We start from the raw sequence: 25351 nt of genomic DNA on the forward strand, positions 1-25351 counted from the left end.
CCACTTGAACCTCATGGTTTACCGACTGAAGGTGGTTGTTCATGAATCTAGTTCGTCCGTTCAAGTTCCCTGGGTACCAGCTGATCTGATCCAATAGTCCCTTATTGTAACTCATCTGTTGAGGTCTTCCTCATCAACCACAAAAGAAAAGTTACTGGAAGATTTGAAAGAAAGATTATCTCAGAGTTTGGAAAGAGGGAAATCATTTAATATCTCAATGAGCTTAAATGACCGGGTCTTTTTGAAATCAGCATATAACACAACGACAATGATAAATCTTTTTTTCTAAAAATGCCTTTTCGGCACAAACTGAGCGACCACTTCACGAACAATTGGGCACCCAAATAATTGGAAATATTTCAGAAGAGCAAATGAAGCAAAAGAGATCATAGAAAGCTGGAAATATATGGATGCAATTTTGAGCCTAAATGAACATGCAGCACCATATACAAAATAATCAGTGAGATGTGAAAACGAATGTGGATCCCTTTGATGTGAATCAACAGGGTGTGAAGAGCTCTTACTATTAAAGGCAAACCTTGATGCCACCTCACCCTTGTCCAGATCCAGACATCCAAGGTCCTGGCTCTGGGGAGGCACAAACCCAGCACTGAAGTGCCCGCCAGCAAGAAGATGGAGAGCAATCCTGCAACCAGTACTCTTTGGCTGACTCTAACTCAGAAGCCTTCCTCACTGTCAATCTTCTGAAAAATTGTCCTCCCCATTAGCAATTTTAGAAGTTCCTTACCAATACAGGGCCTCAAATGCAGTGAAGACAGGTAGCCTATATTGTCAACCTAGGTATAGGGAAACGGATACACTGTAGCACAAAGAGCTGCCACAGAACTATTCCTTCTAGAAAACTAACCAAGGGGGGAAGGGAGTAGTGTTCTTCCTATCCCAAAAGCAAAAGAATCAAGGATCATTTCAGAGCTTGGAGGAGCCCTAAAAATCTTCTCCAGGGATTTCCAAACTGTTCAGCCAAGTCTCAGGGTATTGAGAGAGGCTTTAGATAAAGAAAAACAGGGCTAGGGAATCCCTGGGTGGCTCAGTGGTTTAGCACCTGCCTTTGGCCCAGGGTTTGATCCTGGAGTCCTAGGATCGAGTCCCACATCAGGCTCCCTGCATGGAGCCTGCTTCTCCCTCTGCCTGTCTCTCTCTCTCTCTCTATCTCCCTCTCTGTGTCTTTCATGAATAAATAAATAAAAATCTTTATTTAAAAAAAAAAAAAGGAAAAGCAGGGCTAATGGTGAGATCACAAAAGCATTTTCAGACAAAGATTTGCTAGAGGCTTCCTTCAAAGTCAGTTTCAAGGTCACCTTAACATTGACAGGAGAAATATGAAGAAATTCTGTGCAGTGGCAGGATTACATCCTGAAATCTTAATCTACTCCCTTCTGCTTTCTCAGCAATACTCAAGGCCATTTTTTTTTTCCTTCTTCTGGCCAAAAAGGAAGAAAGAACAAAGCTCAAAGAAAGTACTAGCCTGAGACTAGGACTACATGAAGCCTATGCATAAATCCTTCTCAGGTTAAGGACTAGATGGAGGAAGGGGTAGGCAGGGAGGGCAGCCGGCAGAGGGCAGATTTAAATTGGAAAGAGGACTCCCCGAAGTTTTCCAAGTGGGTACAATAAAAGAGCATTTTGTCTTGAGGACTAGAAAGAAGAGAGGAAGGATCATCAAAGTGAACTGACTCAGTAATTAAGGATAATCATGTGAGAATCCTGGGCACCTGGAACCCTCCAGAACTGAAGGAGGGAGACGTGGATACCACGAGTGGGGGTGAGGAAGAGAAGGGGGCACTTGCCCCGACCAGAGCAGCGACAGAACAGGAAAGACTCACTTGGGAAGCTTCCTCTGAGGCAAAGTAGAGGTGGACACATCACCCCTTTACTTTACCAGTAAAGCCAATTAACAGGGGAACACGCCAGAGAATCCTGGACTTTAGATATGGTTGAATGAGCCTGGGATAGGAGGGGGATGTTTAGAAAAAAAAAACAACCCATCAAAGATCCCCGTTGTTTTACACACTTTAATTGACCCAAACCCATGTAAATGACTGACTGACAAACTGGGGTGAACCCAGTTCTTTTTACCTGATAGTTCCCAGAAAGCTTGAAGAGAAAGCAATTTTGCCCCTGGTTGTTTTGCACTCCTTCTATGCGTAATGAAGAAAGCCTGTGCTGATTGTCAGCATGCTCAGTGACGTTCCTCTCATTCTATCTGGTGAAGAAACTTCCAGCTAGATAATGTGATGGCGGGTGAGAGAGCAGGGAATACTGGGCTCATACAAATAACATCAAATCTGTGACAAAATACTGTGGGAATGGTAAAATGCATCAAAACCATTACACAATCTAAAACAGTAGATACTGTTCACCAAGAATGTCTCGCCCCAATGCATCTGCTCTTGATTTTCTCGCTGTGTCCAACAGGGTGGTAAAAATGGGTCAGATGCTTGCAGCTGGCCACATTGCACGAGAGCGTGATGGGTGGGGCACCTGAGTGGCCAGTGGTTGAGCGTCTGCCTTTGGCCCAGGCCATGATCCCAGGATCCAGGATCGAGTCCTACATCAGGCTTCTTGCAGGGAGCCTGCTTCTCCCTCTGCCTGTGTCTCTGCCTGTCTCTCATGAATAAATAAATAAAATCTTGAAAAAAAAAATTGTACGATTTTACCAACAGTTGCATGAAAATGCCCTGAACATCCTATGGGGCAGCATCAACATAGCTTCTAAAACTCTGAAAAGTCTGCAGATATTTATATTCTGATATTTATGAGTTTGAGTTATTGAAATATTAAGAGAAGTTAACTGGACACCAAAACAGCTGTGCTGGGCTACATCTCCAGTGCTCATCTTGGTTCTTCCCAGTAGAGAGACTCATTGGCAAAGAATCTCACTCATGAATCACTGTGTTAGGTAGAAAACATTTTTATGTTTTCCCACAGTTTATTACCTAAAATGGTATTTTTTATGTCAAAAGAGACATCAATACAAGAATTTTAAGAGTCACGTGAATTTCTTTTTTTTAATAAATTAATTTTTTATTGGTGTTCAATTTACCAACATACAGAATAACACCCAGTGCTCATCCCGTCAAGTGTCCCCCTCAGTGCCCGTCACCCATTCACCCCCACCCCCTGCCCTCCTCCCCTTCCACCACCCCTAGTTTGTTTCCCAGAGTTAGGAGTCTTTATGTTCTGTCTCCCTTTCTGATATTTCCTACCCATTTCTTCTCCCTTTCCTTATATTCCCTTTCACTATTATTTATATTCCCCAAATGAATGAGAACATACACTGTCCTTCTCTGATTGACTTACTTCACTCAGCATAATACCCTCCAGTTCCATCCACTTCGAAGCAAATGGTGGGTATTTGTCGTTTCTAATGGCTGAGTAATATTCCATTGTATACATAAACCACATCTTCTTTATCCATTCATCTTTCGATGGACACCGAGGCTCCTTCTACAGTTTGGCTATTGTGGACATTGCTGCTAGAAACATCGGGGTGCAGATGTCCCGGCGTTTCATTGCATCTGAATCTTTGGGGTAAATCCCCAACAGTGCAATTGCTGGGTCATAGGGCAGGTCTATTTCTAACTCTTTGAGGAACCTCCACACAGTTTTCTAGAGTGGGTGCACCAGTTCACATTCCCACCAACAGTGTAAGAGGGTTCCCTTTTCTCCGCATCCTCTCCAACATTTGTTGTTTCCTGCCTTGTTAATGTTCCCCATTCTCACTGGTGTGAGGTGGTATCTCATTGTGGTTTTGATTTGTATTTCCCTGATGGCAAGTGATGCAGAGCATTTTCTCATGTGCGTGTTGGCCATGTCTATGTCTTCCTCTGTGAGATTTCTCTTCATGTCTTTTGCCCATTTCATGATTGGATTGTTTGTTTCTTTGGTGTTGAGTTTAATAAGTTCTTTATAGATTTTGGAAACTAGCCCTTTATCTGATATGTCATTTGCAAATATCTTCTCCCATTCTGTAGGTTGTCTTTTAGTTTTGTTGACTGTATCCTTTGCTGTGCAAAAGCTTCTTCTCTTGATGAAGTCCCAATAGTTCATTTTTGCTTTTGTTTCTTTTGCCTTCGTGGATGTATCTTGCAGGAAGTTACTGTGGCCAAGTTCAAAAAGGGTGTTGCCTGTGTTCTCCTCTAGGATTTTGATGGAATCTTGTCTCACATTTAGATCTTTCATCCATTTTGAGTTTATCTTTTTTAAAAAATTTTATTTATTTATTCATGAGAGATAAAAAGACAGAGACATAGCAGAGGGAGAAGCAGGCTCTCTGCGGGGGTTGGGGGGCAATGCGGGACTCAATCTCAGGACCCCAGGATCATGCCCTGAGCCAAAGGCAGATTCTTAACCACTGAGCCACCCAGGTGCCCCATGACATGAGTTTCTAACAAGGAATTTTCCTGTTTTCTCAGGGGGCATGATTGGAATATGGCCCCAGACTTCCAAAGATACCAATTCAATGTCCACACTATTAGGGATACTTAACAGGAAAACTTAAGAAGCACCAGCCTGATGACTGCTTACAGAGAAGCCTGGCAGTTTAAACCGCTCAGCTTTCATGACTGATGGTGTCAGAAAAGGCACCTGCCAACAGTTCAAAGCCCTTGCTGTAGACATAATTCTCGAGGTGTTATCACATAGCATTTGAGAAAAGGCAGTTATGTCTACAACTCATATGTCCAGGTAGTATATCTCAATTTTCCTCAAATAATCAATAGATTCTGTTAGAAAAAAGACACAGTCTGGAATCCACATGATCTAAATATGCTAAAAATAAAATATTTACGGGGCACCTGGGTGGCTCAGTTAAATGTCCGATTCTTGATTTCCACTCAGGTCATGATCTCAGGGTTGTGAGATGGAGCTCTGAGCTGGGCATAGGGCCTTCTTAAGATTCTCTCTCTCTCCCCCTCTCTGTCCCTCCCCCTCTCCCTGCTTACACTCTCTCTAAAAAGTAAATAAAATATAGTATTCATTAGTTGATAGAATACGTTTTAAAATATGGCAGTATTAGCTTCATCTCCAGATCGCTCAGTCGTTTGACTTTCTTCATCTGTATTATTTCTCCTGATATGTTATCTTTCCTTGGCCAGGATAGCACAATCACAAACACTGAGAACATCTTCCATTCCCAAGGCCTGCCAGCCCCAGCCTCCACCTGCCCCCCTACCTTCTGAGCGAGTTCTGCTAACACTCTGCAAACTTGAGCCTTCAGATAGCGTTCCTCCCTACTCTTCCTTCACTGATCCCTTACCGAATCAGTTATTTATGTGTAATCAACTCCATATCTCAGTTGAAATTTAAAAAAAATAATGCAGGCAAAATTATTTTGAAATGAAATGAAAACTTCGGTAATTTGATTTGCAGGAAATGAAGAACAAAGTGTCACAACCCGAGTGCTTTTAAATAAGTCATAATTAATTACGCATGCATCTATGTTTGGATGCTCAATTTATGACTAATTATGCAGCAAATGTAATTGCATACTGAAGTATTCAGTCGTGCCTTCTCTCGCTCTCATGTAGAGCAACCAGGTTTGTTGTTGCTGCTGTTAATGGTATGGACCACCTGTTGCAATTGTTGAAATGTTGTCAAGACACAAATAATCAGATGATCTCTCCTAAAATACAGTTGTTCCTGTGGAGAAAATTGTAGAAAGGTCTAAAATTGTTTCCTAATTTATCCTCCTATTAAAAAAAAAAAGTTGTATGTCTGTATTCTTTTGTCCTCTCCTGAAACACACTTGCTAAGAAATCACATTAGGCACGGCCTGCCAGCTTTGTTTCTCCTATGGATTTGCAATATAGACTTTTTATTTTCTTGATAGAGCCATAAAGTTCTAAGGAATCATGAATGACCATCACATTTATGTCATTCTAGGCAGTCTTCTTTTTAATGATGCTGAAGGGGATTTGTCACCTTTTCTCCATCTTAAGATGCCTAGTAAAGTGAGTATCAAGGAAGCAAAGGAAAAAGAACCAAATTTGAAACTTCCTCTGAATAAGTCTTGGGAGTGATTGTGGGTATTTTCTCACTAAAGGAAAAGAAGAGAGATATCAAGCAGGCAAAAAATTTTAAGAGCTCTTACAATACTTAGCAAGACAACAACTACTTTGCTGTGTTTTTCAGAAAGTTCTAAGAATGCTTTATTATATAAAGTTGCCTCTTCCTGTATGAGCCACATAAATTCTAAGGCCTTTGATGGCCCACTCTCAAAGAGGTATCACCTATCACACAGATACTGTCCAGCCACCAAAAGTAAAAGCAATCCCAGTACTTTTGCACACTTCTAAAGAGCCCATGGCAGAGCTAGTAGACCTCAGCTACATACAGTTCTCATCTCCCAGGCTCATGGAAGATAGCTTCCAAGCAGGCTTATAGCCACACAGGCCTCAGGGCCAGGTTCAGGTGTGTGGCTGCGAGCCAGCGTCCCTGCCCAGCTGAAGCTTGTAGGAATGGCTCTAGGGGCTCCATGCCCTCTCTCCTCTACCATTCTCATGACAGCAGAGCCAAAAGATCAAGGCATCTACCGCTACTGAGTCACCATATGGAGAACTCCTGCCTCAGGAGTCCCTGGGACCTGTACCAGACTTTGAGCAACAAATGAAATTTTGTTGTATTAAACCAATGAGATTGAGTTGTTTATGACTTGCAGCTACTCCAGAACCTGGCCTATCCCAATACTCAAGCATTCAAGGGAATCCACTCGTATACACTCTGTAGCACCTCCTGAAATGCTCTCCCATTCTACCCTGGGCTAGAGCCTCTCACTCTCTCAAGCTCCTATCTGGCCCAGCAGTCAGGACCGTGGGCAGTTTTTCCTTCCCTTGTCCTCCTTGCTCTCCAGCCCTGTCTCAATTATTTCCTAATTCCACCTCACAAAAGCCCCAGAGCTGGGCTGACAAAGTCAAACTCTATTTAGAAGGCTGAGAATGGGAATAAACTGTGCCTTCAGGGGAAAAAAAAAAATCCTGCTAGGATGGGAAAAGAGGTAGAAGTAGTGGAAACACTCACTTGCTGAAAAGTGTTGTCCCCGTCGTATTTATTTTTGGTCCAAAACAGGTATGTTAAGATTTACACCTTAGTGACTTACTCTTACCCATCTTGCCTATTTGGGTTAGTAACATGTTTTATTCTGAAGCACTAGTGCTATTATTCTTTGACCTCCATTATTTCAGAGTTATCCAAAGCAATCACCAGAGCCATCATCTATGTGAATAGGCCCTCTAGAGTTGTGCAGTGTACAACCCGCATGACTGTATGGGCACCACATCCACAGCATTTGAAATGTGATATTAAAAGAGCTGAAAAAGCATAGCTCATATAATAAAAACTATTGTAAAAAAACTAACATAAAAAACCATGCAAACTTTAAAGTATGACTTTTATTCAATTTTTCAACAATATTATTAGTAAAATCCAGAAATGGCCAACATTGAACTAGTGGCTGAGGAGGTTACAAAACAGATATAAGATATGATCTTGACCCTCAAAATTTTGCCTCTCCATAGGGAGATAGGATACACTCACAAAAAGATTATCATCAGTGGAGGAAAACAGTTAATAACATGTGATGATCAAGGCACACTAAAGGAAGACCAGGGAAAAGGTGGGTGTCACATTAGACCCCCAATAGATGTGTGCAAATCAGAAAAAAGGAAAAGAGATGTGTCTTTAAATTTCAGGGTTTGAGCTGCAATGTTTGCTGACAGGACTATAAAAGGAGACTATTTGTCATGGTGTGGGACTAAACTATTTCCAAGGCCACCCAGAACAAACTGGAAGGGATGTCACTCTCATATTTCACAGAAATGCTTGATAGTCACAATTTCACACCAGCCAGTTCCCCTCAGAAAGAGCACTTCTTCATCTGCCTAATCAAAATCATCTAATCAACCCTCATCTAAGTGAGGGTGTAAAAAGTGCATTATGCAGATATGGTCCCTGCCCTCTGGGGGATTACAATCTAAAACCTGCATACCTGGCTCCGACAAGCACAGAGACATAATTAACACAGATAAGGATGAGAAATGTATTTTCTGCAAGCCTCACTGCCAGCAGACAGAACAATTTGTAGTCATCACTGATCTGAGCTGAATTCAAATTAGTGACCCAAAGGCTCCACTGTCTGGGTGTTATTTTCAATCTCCTTAGCTATCCAATCTCCAGAAGTTTCATTTTTCATTCTTACTGTGCAGTCATCATCAAGTACCAAAGGGAAAGACCGCAATCCAGACACACTAAAAATAGCATTCTTGCCTTCTGAAACCCAGACTCAGATTTATGACAGTTTTAAAATTTGGTTCTTCGTCTTAAAAGTCCAGCGTTCTACAAGAACTGTGCAAAGTAATACCTACCTGGTCTTTAGAGCATGAAACACTGTAACTTGATGCAGTGGGAGATCAGGCCTTTATATAATCCATTTACATTAGGGAGAGATAGCGTTTTCTTTTGCTTGACAAGTTGACGTGCCTTCATGTGTTTTCCACTTAATCAGCAGAATCATTAAGGCACTGAAGGTTTTGATGGTCTCAATAAAAAACATCTATTTCTGTAAAACCTAGCCCTATAAATAATTTAACAAACATGCCCCCCCAAAAGACTATAAAAAGAGATGGAGAATTATTCCTTTGTACTTAAATCACAGAGTACTCTGAAGTTGAGCCAAAGTGAGTCCAGATTTGAAAGGAGGGCAGGCTGATGTCCAGCAACAAATGATAAAGTGAAAATGAAATGCAGATTATAGAAAATTATAATCCAATGTCTGTTTTAAATATATATGTATTTAAATATAAATAATACCTATTTAAATTTATACTGCCATAAAAACAGTCTGGGAGAGTAATATCAATATAAACTGTTAATGTGATTAATCAGAGAGATGGCTCATGGCAGGGGGAACTTAAACATTCTCTGTGTTTGAATATTTTACAATAAGCTCACCATATCAGGGGAAAAATGGTATTTCCATTTTAAAATGTATATACACATATTTAGACTGTATGTACATAGGTAAACTGATACCAGTGCCAATCAAGCTGGATCGTATATCTCTTTTTGATGAGCTGGATATTGCCACTCAGTTATCAGGCATGGGGTGGCATTAGCCTGGGAATCCATGCTGAGAAGCTAATCTCAGTCAGGAAGAGAGAAACAGTGACTAAAGCCGCTGATGAGGGCACTGACTAGCTGATAGGATGTGTCCCCAAAGGGAGGGCCAGCGGTCCACACTGCGGTCCCCAGGGAGAACAGTCATCCACAGAACTGAGTTGTAGATTGGAATCTGGCAAGAAAGCATCTCAGGTCAGTAGTGCAGCCTGGTTTCTAGGTGTACAGAAGCCTCTTGCTGTGGGATCAAGCAGGAAAAGGGTTCATTTGGTTAAAGCAGGACCTCGGCCAGGGGGAGAGAGCAGGCAAGACTTTGAGTCCAGCCCTGCACCAACAGCTGAACTCAGGGCAGGGCTCTAGTTTCAGCAGAGAATCATAGAGCCACCAGGAACCAGAGTAGAATCCTAGCCAGGCCCAGGACAGACGGTAGAGGTGAGCAGAGAGCCCATAGCACACTGCAAACCCAGGGCATTTCAGATTCCACATGTTGGTACTGGTGGAAAGAAGGTGCTGTGCTTAGTCCCAAGCTTCATTCTCCTTGATTCAGGGACAGGGCCAGATTCTCAGGGATGAGTATCTAGATTATGGCAACACCAGGCAAGTAAGAATGATACCAGTACTTTAGACTTGGTCTTTCTTACCAAAATTAAGAGACTTTTCCTCTAATTTTCATCAGTTAAATATAGATGATCTAGTCCCAAGAGTAGTTTTTTTGTTGTTGTTGTTTTGTTTTGCTTTGTTTTGATGTACAAAATCCCCTATTATGAAGGCCAGGACTACCTGCTCAACAGATGTGACCTTTGAGGTCATTAGTTAAGTTATAAGTAGATAAACAAAAGTCCATTTCACAGAATCTTAGATTTTATTGATGCCAAAGGAGCTAGCATAGGGTCTTTCTAGTCAACTTCTCAAATGACAATCAGAATAAGGAAAGAGGAGGAGAAAGTCCTTCCTCATCCAGTGGCTACAATCTTTCCCTTTTGTTTGCCCCCATTTTCTCAGAAGTCCAATGCCTTCCTACCTTCTTACAAGCTGTCTATGTCTTAAGACATTAAGCGAAATGTGTTTTAGTCCCTGCCCTTTACAGAATCAAGAGATCAAAGTAATATAGATCTCATATATAAACAAGGGGAGGAAACAAAGATGGAATACTTTAATACTATAAGCAAATACTATAAGCATTTCAGAGAATCATCATGTACTTTATTTCCCAGGTAAGGAATGCTGGATGACAGAGAAAGGGCTAAAGCAGCCCTATAGGATCATTTATTTCTGGGGCATCTCTCCAGATCACTACTGTTATGGAGAGAGATTCAAAATAGCCCCAGATTCCAACTGAAATGATCCTCAACACAGGTTTGATTATAATTCAAAGACTCTCAAAATCAAATATTAAATTTGCTGTAGTGGTGCCATGATTTTCATACCATGCTTCTTTAGGAGATGAGTATTCTACTAAAAATAGAAAAATGTTTCTCCCCCTTTCCAATTCTCAGGGGGGAATATATTCCCTGGACAGAATTTTCTCAGTTTTAACATTTTCTTTCATAAATATTTCTTAGTTTTTTGGTATCAGTGGAGGCTAAGCCCATAGCAGAGAAGTCTAGGAGAATTGGAGTCACAGAGGAGACATGATCTCACCCAAAGTGGGTAGAGGATGAGTAAGCGGGCTTGGGGCCAGGGAGAAGGGAGGAGAAATACCCTGCCCCTTCTCCTTCCCTCTCTGTCTACAATCTCCTGCCTTGGCTTCTTGTTGGCCAAACCCAAAAGAAACCAGCTGTCACAAGAACCTGAGAAACTAGCCTTCAGGGATGCATCTTTTGAGTAACAAAGCAGAGCAGGGAAAAGCAATAAATGAATCTTAAGGCCAAGAGGGTATGGCATCTGATTTAGGAAGATTTTACAGATTAGTTATGATATGTTTAAAATAATACCAATACTTAATGGAGAAAACCTGAGAACCCTTCCCCTAGGATCAAGAACAAGACAAGGATGTCCACTCTCACCACTTCTATTCAACATAATACTGGAAGTCCTAGACACAGCAGTCAGACAAGAAAAAGAAGGAAAAGGCATCCAAATTTGTAAGGAAGAAATAAAACTTTCACTATTTGCATATGACAAGATACTATATATAGAAAACCCTAAAGACTCCACTAAAAAGCCTCTAGAGCTCATAAATGAATTCAGAAAGGTCACAGAATACATAATCAATATACAGAAGTTTGTTGCGTTTTGGGACACTAATAATGAAGTAGCAGAAAAAAGAAATAATAATCCCACCTAAAATTGTACCAAAAATAGTAAAATACCTAGGAATAAACTTAACTAAGGAAGTGAAAGATCTGTACTCTGGAACTATAAAGTATTGATAAAAGAAATTAAAGATGACACAAACAAATGGAAAGATATTCCATGCTCATGGATTGGGAGAACAAATATTGTTGAAATGTCTATAGTACCCAAAGTAATCTACAGATTGAATGTAATTCCTACCAAATACCAATAGCATTTTTCACAGAACTAAAACAAATAATCCCAAAATGTGTGTGGAACCACAAATGACCCTGAATAGCCAAAGCAATCTTGAAAGAGAAGAACAAACCTGAAGGTATCACAACTCCAGATTTCAAGATACTCTAAAAAGCAGTAGTAATCAAAATAACATGGTACTTAGTACAAAGACATACATGTAGATCAATGGAACAGGATAGAAAACCCAGAAACAAATCTACAATTATATGGTTAATTAATTTTTTACAAAGGACACTAGAGTATATAATGGGAAAAAGACAGTCTCTTCAACAAACGGTGTTGGGAAAACTGGACAGCCACAGGAAAGAATGAAACTAGTCTACTTTCTTACATGATACACCAAAATAAACTAAAAATGGGTTAAAGACCTATATGTGAGACCCGAAACTGTAAAAATCCTAGAGGAGAGCATAGGTAGCAATGTCTCTGACACTGGCCACAGCGACATTTTTCTAGGTATGTCTCCTCAGGCAAGGGAAACAAAAGCAAAAGTAAATTATTGAGACTACATCAAAATAAGAAGCTTCTGTACAGCAAAGGAAATAATCAACAAAACTAAAACCAACCTACTGAAAGGGAGAAGATATTTGCAATTGGCATATCCAATATAGTTAGTATAAAAATATGTAAAGAAATTATACAACTCAGCACCAAAAACCCAAATAATCTGATTAAAATGGGCAGAAGACATGAACAGACATTTCTTTGAAGAAGACATACAAAGGGTTTACAGACACATGAAAAGATGCTCAATGTCAGTAATCATCAGAGGAATGCAAATCAAAACCATAATGAGATATCACCTCACACCTGTCAGAATGGCTAAAATCAAAAACAAGAAAGAACAAGTGTTGGCGAGGATGTGGAGAAAAAGGAGCCCTCATGTGCTGTTGGTGGGATTGCAAACAGCCGCTCTGGAAAACAGTATTGAGCTTCCTCAAAAACTTAAGAATAGAGGGGCACCTGGGTGGCTCAGTCAGTTAACCGTCCGACTCTTGATCTCAGCCCAGGTCTTGATCTCAGGGTTGTGAGTTCAAGCTCCACATTAGGCTCCAGGTTGGATGTGGCGTTTACTTTTCTAAAAATTTTAAAAATAGAATTATATGATTCAGTAATTCCACTACTGGACATTACCCAAAGAATACAAAAACACTAATTTTAAAAGATATATGCCCCTCTATGTTTTCTGTAGCTTTATTTCCATTATCCATAGATAAATGGATAAAGAAGATGTGGTATATATACAACAGAGGTTTACTCAGGCATAAAAAAGGATGAAATCTTGCCATTTGCAGTAACATGGATGGATCTAGAGATTATAATGCTAAGTGAAATAAGCCAGTCGGGGAAAAATAAATACCATATGATTTCACTCTTACATGGAATTTAAGAAACAAAACAAAGAAAAAAAATAGACAACCCAAGAAACAGACTCTTAACTCTAGGGAACAAACCAATTGTTACAGAGGGGAGGAGTGTGGGATGGATGAAATAGATGTAGAGGATTAAAAGTACACTTACTGTGATTAGCACTGAGTACTGTATAGAATTGTTGAATTACTATATTGTACACCTGAAACTAATATAACACTCTATGTTAGTTACGCTAGAATTAATTTTTTAAAATTTATTATCATTTCTGGCTACTGCCTGCTATGCTTCCATAACATCCAGGATGTGTTTGAGCATGACTGTTGGATCTATTTAGCAAGCGAAGACACAGTGTTATATAACACTGGTTTCATACTGTGCTCTGTAGACCCAGAGGTTCCAGGGAGCTCTCCTGCAGCTGTCATATAGGTAGGGTGGACTGAGCACACCAGCTCCAACTTCTGTCTCTCCTGAAGCCACAGCAGTGTTGCTTTTTATCTATTTTACATACTGGGTCTCTGTAGGATTTTGCTTGAACCAAATGCCTCTCCACTTACACAGATAGAAATTCACTGGCATATCAAGTTGCTGCTAAGAAGTATCTCAATGATCACACTTCATTTTTTCCCTTTAGTTTGTTATGATATTGATTTCTTGCCTATGTTTTATACTCTACCACATTTATAGACTAAATATAAATACAGGCCACCCCCAGCTGAGACTGTGTGTACATATGCAGTTATGAGCCAACTCTATGGAATTTTAAATGCTTTTTCCCAAAATAATATCATCCAGGTACGTAGAACCTGAAACCAGCCCATATACCACTTAACCATAATGAGTCTTAAATAGGATTCTATGCTAGCAATAAATAAATTAGAATATGGGTGATATTTATAAATAAAATTCCAAAGGAAAAATGTATTCCAGTTTCCCACTGGAAATGCAGGAAATCCATCTCATCCTCCTAATGTAGGATCTGAGGCTTCTCTTTTCACACCTCCTGCATTTTTCAAAGTCATAGAGTTTGAAACTATCAAATGCTGACAAAGATGAAGCAAAACACTCTTGTAGATTACTTGGGGGAATAAGTAGAAACAAATATAACTGTGTTTGTCTGGGTCTTTAGAGAAGCAGATGCCAAGACTAGATTAAACGTATAAGAATTTTATTAGGGGAATGTCCTGAGAAAAAAAATGGAGAGAGAGCCAAGGAAGTCTGAGAGAGCCATCAGACCTTGATGCCGCCTGATGTCAGTGAAGGGAGAGAGAGAGGGTGGTGTGAGTATCAGAGATCGTGTGTGTGTGTGTGTGTGTGTGTGTGTGTGTGTGTGTGTGTTCTAATACACCCTATTGATTCTGTTTCTCTGGAGAGCCTAATACAGGACCCATCAATGACATTACAGATACAGAAGGGGCTCAGAGAAAGGGATTAAAGAGTTTGGTAAAAAGATTTATTTGAAGACAGAGGTTTTCTTGCTGTGAGTCCCAGCTTCCCCTTCAGGGAAGACATAAGATGTATAACCTCCTACTTCAAGGAGTGAGGAGGGCTTCAAGGGAACCTCCCAGAGAGCTTTGAAATGTGTTGTCTGAACCAGGGGACACTGACAGCTGGTGCCTGAATCTGATAAAGCTAGTGTGGACCATGGAGTGGGTTTGACAACTGGCCCGCTTCCACTTAGAGAGCAGAAGGGCTGACTGACAAACCCACTCCTTGAGTGGGGGTTCCAGGAAAGGCTTTTGGCAATGGAATGATCCTGATCTCCCAGAGGTTGACACCTCTGGAATCAAAAGACTCAGCAAGGGGAGCTGTCACACTACCACTCATCCTCAGTTGCAAACCCAACAGGGAGAGATGGACCATGCACAGGGATACTGCTTTACCACCCTGAAGGAGGAGTAGAGGCTTACTTCCTCATCTCTGCACCCTCTCTCCCCTCCCCACAGCCCCGCCCATCAGTGACTCACAACTTAGCCAATGAGAAGCCACTATACTTCCAATTCCTGATTTTGTCCAATGGACTTTTTGTTTGTAACAGCTTTCCCAATTTCCCCTTTTCCTTTCTTTACAAAAGAACACTCCTTTCCTGTGTTCTCTGGATTTGACTGTGGTTTTGCTATAGCATCCATGTTTTGGATTGAAATTCTCTGCTGTTCCTTAATAAACTCATCTTTGCTGATAAAATAACTAGCAGTTTTTGAATGGGAAAAAAATCAGAGGAAGGCAAACCATGAGGGATTCTTAAACTTTGGGAAACAAACTGAAGGTTGCTGGAGGGGAGGTGATGGGATGGTTTAACTGGGTGATGGGCATTAAGGAGGGCATGTGATGTGATAAGCACTGTGTGTTATATGCAACGGATGAATTATTGAAAACTACATCCAAAACTAATGATGTACTATATGTTGGCAAATTGAATTTAAATTAAAAAAAATAACTAGCTGTCTTACTTTTAAGGTTAACATTACTTGATGATCAGAGGTGGGATCCAGAGGAGACCCCCAACAACTCCAAGGCTGGTAAGCAAACAGATGACTCTACCTACAGAGCCAGGTGGGTTCACTGCTTTCTTCCCGACTTTGGGGTTTGAGAGTGAGGTTTCCCCAGATTTCAAGCTCCACGATTTGTGTGTTAACTCTTTGGGCTTTATTGAGGACCTCTTTTAAGGCTCTGGTGATGTTTTTATCTCTGAGAGCACTCCTCTGGCCTTCATTCTGTCTCCATTTTGAAATTGGACTGTACTTGATGGAACTGTGCCAGCCTTTGGTCTGATTCTTTCTGGAACCATGCTGATCCTGTTGAAACTGGTGTTTAGGAATTTCTCTCTGGTCTAGAGAAAAACCTCTAAGAAATGGGATTTCAGTCATTAAAATACTTTGATTGGCCCCCTCCTGACCCTCACTGGGCCTCTGGCTGGGTTTATGTGCAAAAACTATGGCCCCTCTGCATGGACATTTATAATTAAGTGAACTGACTCAACCAAAAGTTAGAACTTCAATGGCCATTTTAGGGAACTTTTGGTCTCCCCAAACTTGTTTTACCCATAATTAAATTAGAAAGCCACAGTTCTAAAACAAACATACAAAAAAAAAACTGAATGGGATGCCCAGTGTGACAGTACCTTGAAGCACCTTGAAGCTTCTAGGTGCTTTCAGGGTTCTAAGTTTGCCTCCTTGCAAAATACAATTTCTAAACCAACTGAGGCAAATAGACAAATTGAAAGGAATCAAAATGGCTCTGGGTCCTCTTTTTTCCCTCCTCCATTTTCTTTGTTGGCAGACACCTTGTGCTCAGACCCCTTCTCCAGTGCTCTTTCCCCGTATTCCCTCTCCTGAACTTCTCTTTTCCTCCATATCTCTCCCTGCTCCCTCCTCTCCTGACCCTATTAAAACCTGCCTCTTTAAAGCTAAGTCTTCTGAGGATCTCAATAAACCTCAAACTTCTGTTGTTCCTAGGACTAGGGCCAAACTATAAGCCATAGTCAAAGGGTTTTCCAAGTGACTGAGGACCCCCCAGAGATTTGTTGAAGAATTTACCATTGCTGTTTGCACTAACCAGTTTGGTTTCTCAGATTTCTATCAGTCCACATGCTTATTGGTGAGGACCAGGCCAAACACTGGATGAAAACAGCTGAAAAGGAACATCCTGAAGGAGATTTTGAGAAGCAAATCCCTAACTTTTGTCAAGATGGTAGAGCACTCACTGGAAATCTTCACCAAGCAGTTACCATAGCTTTTCCCAAGCCTGCTGCTTCAAACAGAATTCAGGCTTGCTCACAAAAGTTTGATGAACTTGTTAATAACTATTATGATTGACTCCAGTTTGTCTTTAAGAAGGATTCTGGCCTTCCTTTACCTGTTGGATACACCCCACTAGCATTTATTTCTATGTCTATTAACGGGCTTAACTGGGATCCTTCATTTTTAATTAAAAGGACTGGGATAGATTGGGAAACTACTCCAGATTTAGTTAATATGGCAAACTGGCCGGCTCACAACCTAACTGAGTCGCTTAAAACAAAGATCGATAAAATTCTGTTTTCAACTCTAGCAAATGAAAGCCCCCAAACCAAACTAAAAACTTTCTAGTTTAGGGTATTATTGCAAAGAGTCAGCGAATTAAAAAAAAAAAAGATTAACAAATTTATATGCACCAGGTAGGTGCCTTTGGTCCCCTAGTCAGTCTTTCCAGTGAACTCCCCAAGTTCCCAATGTCAGAGCCTGAACAGGGGCTCTTCCCACTACTCCCTCTCAATCAGCTCAGCTCTCCAGATTGAAAATTAATCTCTCTGTGTCCTTCTTGACACCTGAGATACACTCTGGGGGCTCAACCCCACTGCTCTAAAGCGGCCCCTGCTCTGGAGGATAAAAACAGTTCAGATAGTTAGGGTCTCTAATAAACCTCAGTAGGTTCCTGCCTCTGAAACTAGTTCCTTCTGTCTAAACCTTCTGAGAGATACACACCATTTTCCCCTTGGTTCTTCTGCCTCTATTCATTTATTGAGCTGAGGTGTCTTAGAAAAATATCAGGCCAGAATTTCTTTCTCCCAAAAGGAGGAAATAATTCTAGAATTTGACAATAGTAATCAAAATAGCCAACCAGGGGAAATAAATGCTCTTCGGCATCTTTTCTATGCTCTATCTCTGACAGCACTATAACTGAGTCTGGGGACACTGGTCATTTCTTCCTCTTGGATCAGCCACCATCCTCTTTATGCAAAATTTTCAATTGATATCAGCAGAATCCTGAGCGCATTCCCCCACCAAGTTTCAAAGAGATCCCTCAAAACCTCTCTCCGGAATGAATCAATACCCTGTAAATAAAGAAGCCCTTCAAGGCTCAGAGCCTCCCTACTAGTCCTTGTAATACACCTGTTTTACCTGTAAAAAAAAAAACCCAATGGCAAAGGATGGAGTTTTGTCCAGAGCCTCCAAGCAGCAAAGAATACTGTAACCCCTCGGCACTCTGTCATTCCCAGCTCCTGTGTACTACCAATATCCTTTTGCACTAAAAGCAAAATTTTCACTGTAATTGATCCACGCAATGCAGTTGTAGTATTCCAGTTGATAAGAATAGCCAATATCTTTTTTGCTTTAACTTGGGAAGAATGAAAGTATGCCTGGACAGTAATGTCCTACAGTTTCACAAAGGGTCCTGACTTTTCACAAACCTTAGAACCTGATTTGGATGATAGCAGGTTTTCATCAGGCTCTACTGTGTTGCAATGCACAGATGATTTGCTTTTCTGCTCCCCTTTCTTAAACCCTTTTTGGTAAGACAGCATCCACCTGTTAAAACTTCTGGCCTTAAAGGGACAGGAAGTGTCCAAAGAGAATTATAAGTTTGTTCAAACTCAGATTAGATACCAGGAGCAGAGCATATAATCTTGAAATTAGGACTACATTTGGACTCAGAATTCCTCTAACTAATGCAGATTTTCATGGTGTACTGATGGTTCTTATTTAAAGGATGAAAATGGTAACTATGCTGTTGCAACCCCTTTTGAAGCCCCTAAACAATACCTTTACATTTTGGCTACTTCAATTTAATGGGCTGAGTTTTTACTCAAATTTGTGCTTTAGTGGAGGATAAAACTACAGACATTTACAGCAATAGTTGGTATACCTTTGGGATTGTTCATGACTTTGAAATATTATGGAAACAATGAAGTATCTTTACATGTAATGAGAATAAAAATTATAAGTGGTTTTTACGTCCAAAATGTATCAGATGCCATACTCTGGCTGCTCTAGCCACTCTGCTTTTATTGACTGCTCTAGGGTCCTGGGCATTCCAAACTTAGCTTTCTGGGGGCCAAAGTCATTCACCTTCTTGATATTTCCACAAAAATGCTGCTCTCGAAACCAATAGCCAGACTTTTGTCATGATCCAAAGGGACGTTCTCCCAGATAATAATTTTGGAAAAATTGACCCAAGAGAAGGAAAGCCAGTACTAAAAATCTAATGATTGTTGGCTTGATAAAAAGAGAACTCTGGTTGGGACCAAATAACAATTTGGCCCTTTCAGAAATTCTAAAATTCTCAATACTTACCAACTATGCATACATTAAACCATTGGTTTACTGACAGAATGATAACATTTATGAGCCAATATTGGTGGGGAAAAGTTAATAAGGCTGCAGAAAGTGCCTAACTCGCTTGACCCATCTGCCCAAAGTATAACCCAGGGAAACCAGTTTATACAAATGGGTTTTATACAACTTACCCCTCTCATGGGTAAATATGTTTTCGTCATAGTTTGTACATTTTCTCACTGGATCAAAGCTTTCTCTTATAGACAAACCAGTGCTTTTTCCATTAGAAAAGATTATCCCACCTGGGGAAGTGCTCTTGAACTTCATAGTGATTGGGGAACCCATCAGGTGCTTCAGTTCTGACCTACTGGCCAGTTTTACACCATTTTCACTGTGCATATTATCTCTAATCCTCAGTCACACACACTAACAGTACTGTTAAGACTCAACTGGCAGCATTTGTAGGAATTTTCCAAATACCTTGGCCTAAAGCATTACTATTGTCCCATCACCCATCCTGTTGGGAACTCATGCACTCTCAACCTTTGAGATACTCAGAGGATGTCCATCGCACTTGGCTCCTGCCTGTCTGATCCACAGTTAATAAAAGGAGATATACTTCAATAGTGTAAAGGCCTAATTGTTTCCATTAAAAATAATCATGCTTTGGTAGAACAGTCTTTTCACAGTGAACTCCCAGGAGATAACAACCGTATGTATCACACCTTGCAGCCTGGATTTTTCATCTGTTGGAAAAGACTCCTCTGAAAAGACTCTTCAGCCTTGCTGGAAAGACCCATATCAGGAACTGCAAACCAACACTTATGCTGCCAAACTCCAGAGAATAGACTCTTGGATTCACATGATACATCTAAAGAAAGTACCAAATCCTGATTAGATCTGCACACCATCTGGTGACCTGAAAGTAAAGATTTCCTGGAATTGAAGCAGATGACATCTGACAAGACCACTTTTCCAACATGTGCAGACCAGATCTGTGTACCTTTCTCTCCTTGTTGCTTCTTTTCTTTCTTTCACAGAAAGCCAGGGCTCTTGTCTGCATTTCTCAAGTCCTTGCAAACTGGGGAAAACTCTTCTTTTGAAGAGTTTTGGCCTTTTGGAAACAGCCCCATCATGATCCTGGGACAAATTAATGTTTCACTTGCTTTTTCTGACGGGTTAGAAGGTTCAGAATTTACAAGAGTTTTCTTTCATCTGAACTATTAACTAACTTTGGATTCTTACCCAATTCATGGTCTGAATGTGCAACATTGTAGGCTATTTTACCAATAATACATTTGGTTCCACAGAGTTCTTTTGACAGAGCAATACTGTTTTAAACCATTTTTAAAGTTGCACCATTTTGCAAAAAGCTCATTAGCTATTGCTTCATATTTATATCTGTACTATATCTTCTCAAATGCACACAGTTCATTCTATCAATGCACTCTAGCAGTATCCACAATTTTGCTTTCATGGCTGCTTTCAACTGAGACTTCCAGGTGACATACATAACTCTGGGTATACCTTCATGGGGAGAACTTTTCTCACCTAATTCAAAGTTAAGTACCAAGGAATATTTCAGTTGCATACTTTCAGACGTAGAGTCCTGGTTTAGTATGGTCACATAACTTGGAATTGTTACATTACTTCTGTGTTGTATTATTATTTTAAGTTTTATACTTTATTGACTATGGAACTTTTTAAAAACGACGTACCCAGCAAGATAATGCTGGCTCAGTGATTTGAGATGATCTCCAACACTTACCACCTTGAGAAAAGGTAGACTTTAGATGGGACGTACCTGAGAGTTTCTCCCTCCTAACCTTCCTTGTTCTTCATATGTGGCTTTAAGTGGTTTCCAACTACTTTGTGCTTTCTCTCCACCAAAGAACAGGACAACTAGTGAAGGTCCTTCCTGGCACTGAGGAACAAAACCACTAAATATAAAGAGTCTGACTATTGATCAGTGATACTTTCAAAGAAAGATCTTAATCAAAAAGGGGGAATTGTGAAAATGGTTAATGGGAAACCTCACTAAAATGGAGTCAAAAGATTTGGCAGGGGGACCTCTCAGCCTACCACTGAACTTCAATTGCAGACCCAACAGGAAGAGATGCCCGTTGTATGTGGATACTGCTTTACTACCCACAGGAGGAAGAGAGCCTTACTTCCTCCCCTTCCTCCCATCCTCCCAGCAGCCCTACTCACAAGAGACTCACAACTCAACCAATGAGAAGCCACTATACTTCCAACTTCCAGTTTACTCCAGTGGACATTTTGTTTGTAACAGCTTTCTCAACTTCCCCTTTTCCTTTTACAAAAGAGCACTCCTCTCCTGTGTTCTCTGGGCTTGCCTATGGTTTTGCTGTAGCTTGCTTGTCCCAGATTACAATTCTCTGCTAGTCTCAAATAAATCCATTTTTTTCTGGTAAAAATAACCAGCATGTTTTGTTTTTGTTTTTGTTTTTTTTAAGGCCAACAACATCCAGGTAGAGAAGAGCGGGTGTAGGCTTTTTGTCCAGTAGGTGCACCCGGAGGTGTCGAGAGATCTCAAGAAGAGGCCAGAGACTTAGCACCTGATACACAATAATTAAGAAGAGTCGTAGGAAATCACCTGAAAGAAAGGCACTCCTTTCCAGGTAAGACCTGGAGGAGAGACACCCAGTAGGATCCCCTCTCAAAAGCCTACAAAGAGAAATAAGAATGTGGAGTAACCATCTATCAGGTCTACACAGGGATGCTAGGTCTACACAGGGATGCTAGCACTGACTACCCACTGGGCCTAGAGGGCATGGGAACCCCATAGCCAAATAAGAACTTTGCTACACCAGTGTGTCCCTTGCTTCCTGGGCTTCTTGCCAGTGCCAGAGGCTAGAGAGCTGATGGACCACACCCTTCACCACTGAGGACTTCCAGGAAAGAACAGATCTGTCTGGGGAAAGGAGGGAAAAGCCATCAGCAGGGGTGCAGTTTTGATATCACTGACCTGGACTTTCCAATTGTAAAGCACATCTCTGGTTGAGATTTAAAATAACTATAGGATATCTATTCCTTGTGAGGGAGTACAAAAATCACTGGCTTGGTAGTTCTCAGCCATGATTAGGGAAAGATTATTCCCCACTGAACAGAGTTTAGAGAAGCAGTAGGAAAGGGAAAAAAAAAAAAAGTTGTATTCTGATCACAATCCACATATCATGCTTGTGCGGCATGCCAGCTACATTTGCTTGGCCCAGCTGGCATAACTCTTGCAACAACCATCCTCAGATCTCATCGTGTTTGAATGACAGTGATTGAGATGATTGCTTTCACTTTCAGAAAATCCCCAAAGAGGAAAATGCCATCCATGTGATTTGGAGGGAAGGAACACGGTCAAATAGTAGGAACAGGACCTGATCTAGTAGCCAAGGGGTAGGAGCCTCTGCGATTCACAACTTTTTGCATCCCCTGTCTCTTCTTGCTAACGTCGACCCTCACGAAGTCACACTATGGTAATAAATTATACACGATTTCGTTACGCAGAGGAGAAATTCTGATTCACCCAGTTTCTAAAGCAAAGCTGGTGTCTTTTAGCTTATCCTATTTCATTTCAGAAGCTGTGACAATGAGAACCAACGAGGTATGGAATTCCTAAAGAAAAGGGATAGGAAGCTAAAGATAGCACAGGAGGTGGGATTCAAGGTAATGAGTTAGGCCGGTTAGTGGACAAGGTAAGACAAAAGCAGAAGATGACAGCTGTCCTCAGCAACAACACATAGGGGGGTGGGGGGAAAAGGAGAAGAAAAATCTCAAGGAGGGGTAATTAAGCGACGTGTTCTCCTGGCCACCTGTCACCTAGCTAAGGGAAGCTGTTGCTCACCCAAGACGCCCGTGTACCAGAGGGGCATAGCCAGGCAGCATAAGTCTTCAGGATGCTTGTCACCATCCGCAACTTTGATTACCTGTATTCAAGATAGAATAAGATAGCACTGCCCTCTAACCTAAACCACTCTACTGAAGCTGGCAGAAAGATGAGCTCCATGACAGTAGCAAAAAAGACAAATTTTTTACATAGTCAAGTTATTATAACACATTCTGATCAGGATGGCTTTAAATTATACATGTACATTTCTTGCCAAAAGGGTTATTGAATAAGGCCTAAAGTAAAATTGAAAGCAAAAGCATAGTGAGTTTTTTCATTTTTATCTTGTGTTCCTAACTCAAGAGATTCATTTAGTAGCTGTTTCTCAGGTAACTAAACTTTGCTGTCTCCCTTAGTTTTTTATGTATTTAATTTGTCTTTAAACATGGATTCTGTGTGAAGTTCCATAACAGCTTTGAAATATAGGCTTTATTAGGGATGTGAAAGCTGAGAATGCAATAATATTTTCTCCTTATTAACTCATCATATGATACCAAGGGGGCATGAGCGGGAGAATGAGAACTTAGAGTGCTCAGATATTCAAATTGGGAAGAGACAAGGCCAACCAATTGTGTCTTTTCATGACCCTGCACATAATTGAGGTTCCACCTAGAGCTTGATTCCTTTATCCTTGAAATCCTTTGGTTTGAGAGTTGAATAGTGTCATATTTTATTTTTTAAAAATTGTCCTATTTGTCTAAGGATTTGGGTTGTGTTTCTGCTTTCCTTCTCACTGGTTGGTGATTTTTTGGAGGCAGGATTTTTTGGTTGTTTTTTTAATCTCATTTCAGAAGATATCCCTTTTAAGGGTTGATACATGAGTGCTACACATCTCCACTTTTAACTATGGGTGTCCACTTTTAAGGGGGAGCTATGGGTGATTCTTCAGCTAACTCAAATTCCAGAAAATCAGCCTAAGTCATCATCAGCATCAATTCATTACTATATATTGAGGATGCGAACTTACAGTCTAGGTAAGCAAAAGCTGTGCAACATAACACAAAGTTTAGAAAAACCACATGAATGATGTAAAACGTTTGAGGTCAAAGGAGCCTCAGGAGTTTGATGTAGTGAAAGAAGGTGGGCAACTTCACTTAGGTGAAGTTTAAGTGTAACTTAAAGTTTGCCTTTAAGTGTAACTTGGGCAATTCTCTGAACATCATTTTCTTCATCTGTAGCATATTGAAAATGATACCTACTATGTAAGGTTAAATGAGAGAAAGGAAGTACCTGGCACACAGCAGGTTTCTCTATAAATGTTAGTCTCTTCTCCTTCCCACAGGGGAGGCTGTGTGGGACCCTGTGCTGCAACACAGGATTAGCTCTTCATATTTTGCAAGAGGAACCGTCTGGGCTGCCTTCCTGTCCCCGGCCTGGAGCTCACACTGCAGTCATGTGTCAGACCTTTGCAAGGGTAGCAGCTGATGGAACCTTCCTGTTAAAATCTGCTGAGTGCTGGCAACCCTAGTATGGGAAAACCAAGGGAGACCACATACCCTTCAAAGGTGACTGTTTCAAAGTGACTGCTATGTTTCCATGGACTCCTCAAGGAACATTTACAGGTAAGAGTATCCAAGTGGCTAGAAAGCATGTGCCAAAAATGTAAAATTTCACTCTTTAAAGATGCAAATTGGGAATGTCCTGTTGGCTCAGTCGGTTAAGAATCCACTCTTGATTTCTGCTCAGGTTATGATCTCAGGGTCCTGAGATCAAGTCCTGCATAGGGCTCTGCATTCAGTGAGGAGTCTGCTTGAGATTCTCTCTCTCCCCCTCTCCCTGTACCTCTCATGTGCTGTCTCTCTCTCTCTCTCTCCTTCCCTCCCTCCCTGCCTCCCTTCCTTCCTCTTTAAAATAAATAAGTTTTTAGGGATGCCTCGGTGGCTCATTTGATGGAGTGCCCACCTCTTGGTTTCAGCTTGGGTCATGATCTCAGGGTGGTGAGATGGAGCCCCAAGTTGGGGCGTCTGCTGGAGATTCTCCCTCTGCCCCTCCCCCCACTCTCTGTCTCTAAAATAAATAAATAAACCCTTAAGAAATAGATCTTTTAAAGAGTAAAAATGCAAATTAAAGGAAGACGCTCCTCTTCATATTTCAAAGTAGGAAAAATTTTAAAACTGTCAAATGTGGAGAAAAAAGCCACAAAAACTCCTGTAGATTACTTGCAGAAATAAATGGAAACAAATATAACTGTGTGTATATGGGTCTTAAGAGAAGCACACAGCAGGCCTGGGTGAAGGGTACAGGAATCTTCTCGGGGGCATGTCCTGTGAGGCAAAGCAGAGAGAGAGCAAGGAAGTTTGGGAGCAACTGGAGCATGTGGCCTTCTGACTTCAGACAAAGGGAAGGAAGCCTGGCTGGTGTGAACATCTGGACTGCC

At 40.9% G+C, this 25351-nt stretch overlaps 1 long non-coding RNA gene across 1 annotated transcript in view; it reads left to right on the top strand.

Annotated features, from left to right (window-relative positions):
• Positions 1–21514, top strand: part of LOC112935468 (uncharacterized) — a 205160-nt gene extending 183646 nt beyond the window's left edge. Inside the window, exons 10-11 of the long non-coding RNA XR_012000020.1 lie at positions 15496–15591; positions 19806–21514. This is a non-coding gene — a long non-coding RNA (uncharacterized lncRNA). The remainder of the gene's footprint in view (positions 1–15495; positions 15592–19805) is intronic.
• The last annotated feature ends 3837 nt before the right edge of the window (positions 21515–25351 follow it).

This window comes from Vulpes vulpes, chromosome 2 (genome assembly GCF_048418805.1).
Source record: "Vulpes vulpes isolate BD-2025 chromosome 2, VulVul3, whole genome shotgun sequence".
In the NCBI taxonomy this organism is placed as follows: Eukaryota; Metazoa; Chordata; class Mammalia; order Carnivora; family Canidae; genus Vulpes; species Vulpes vulpes.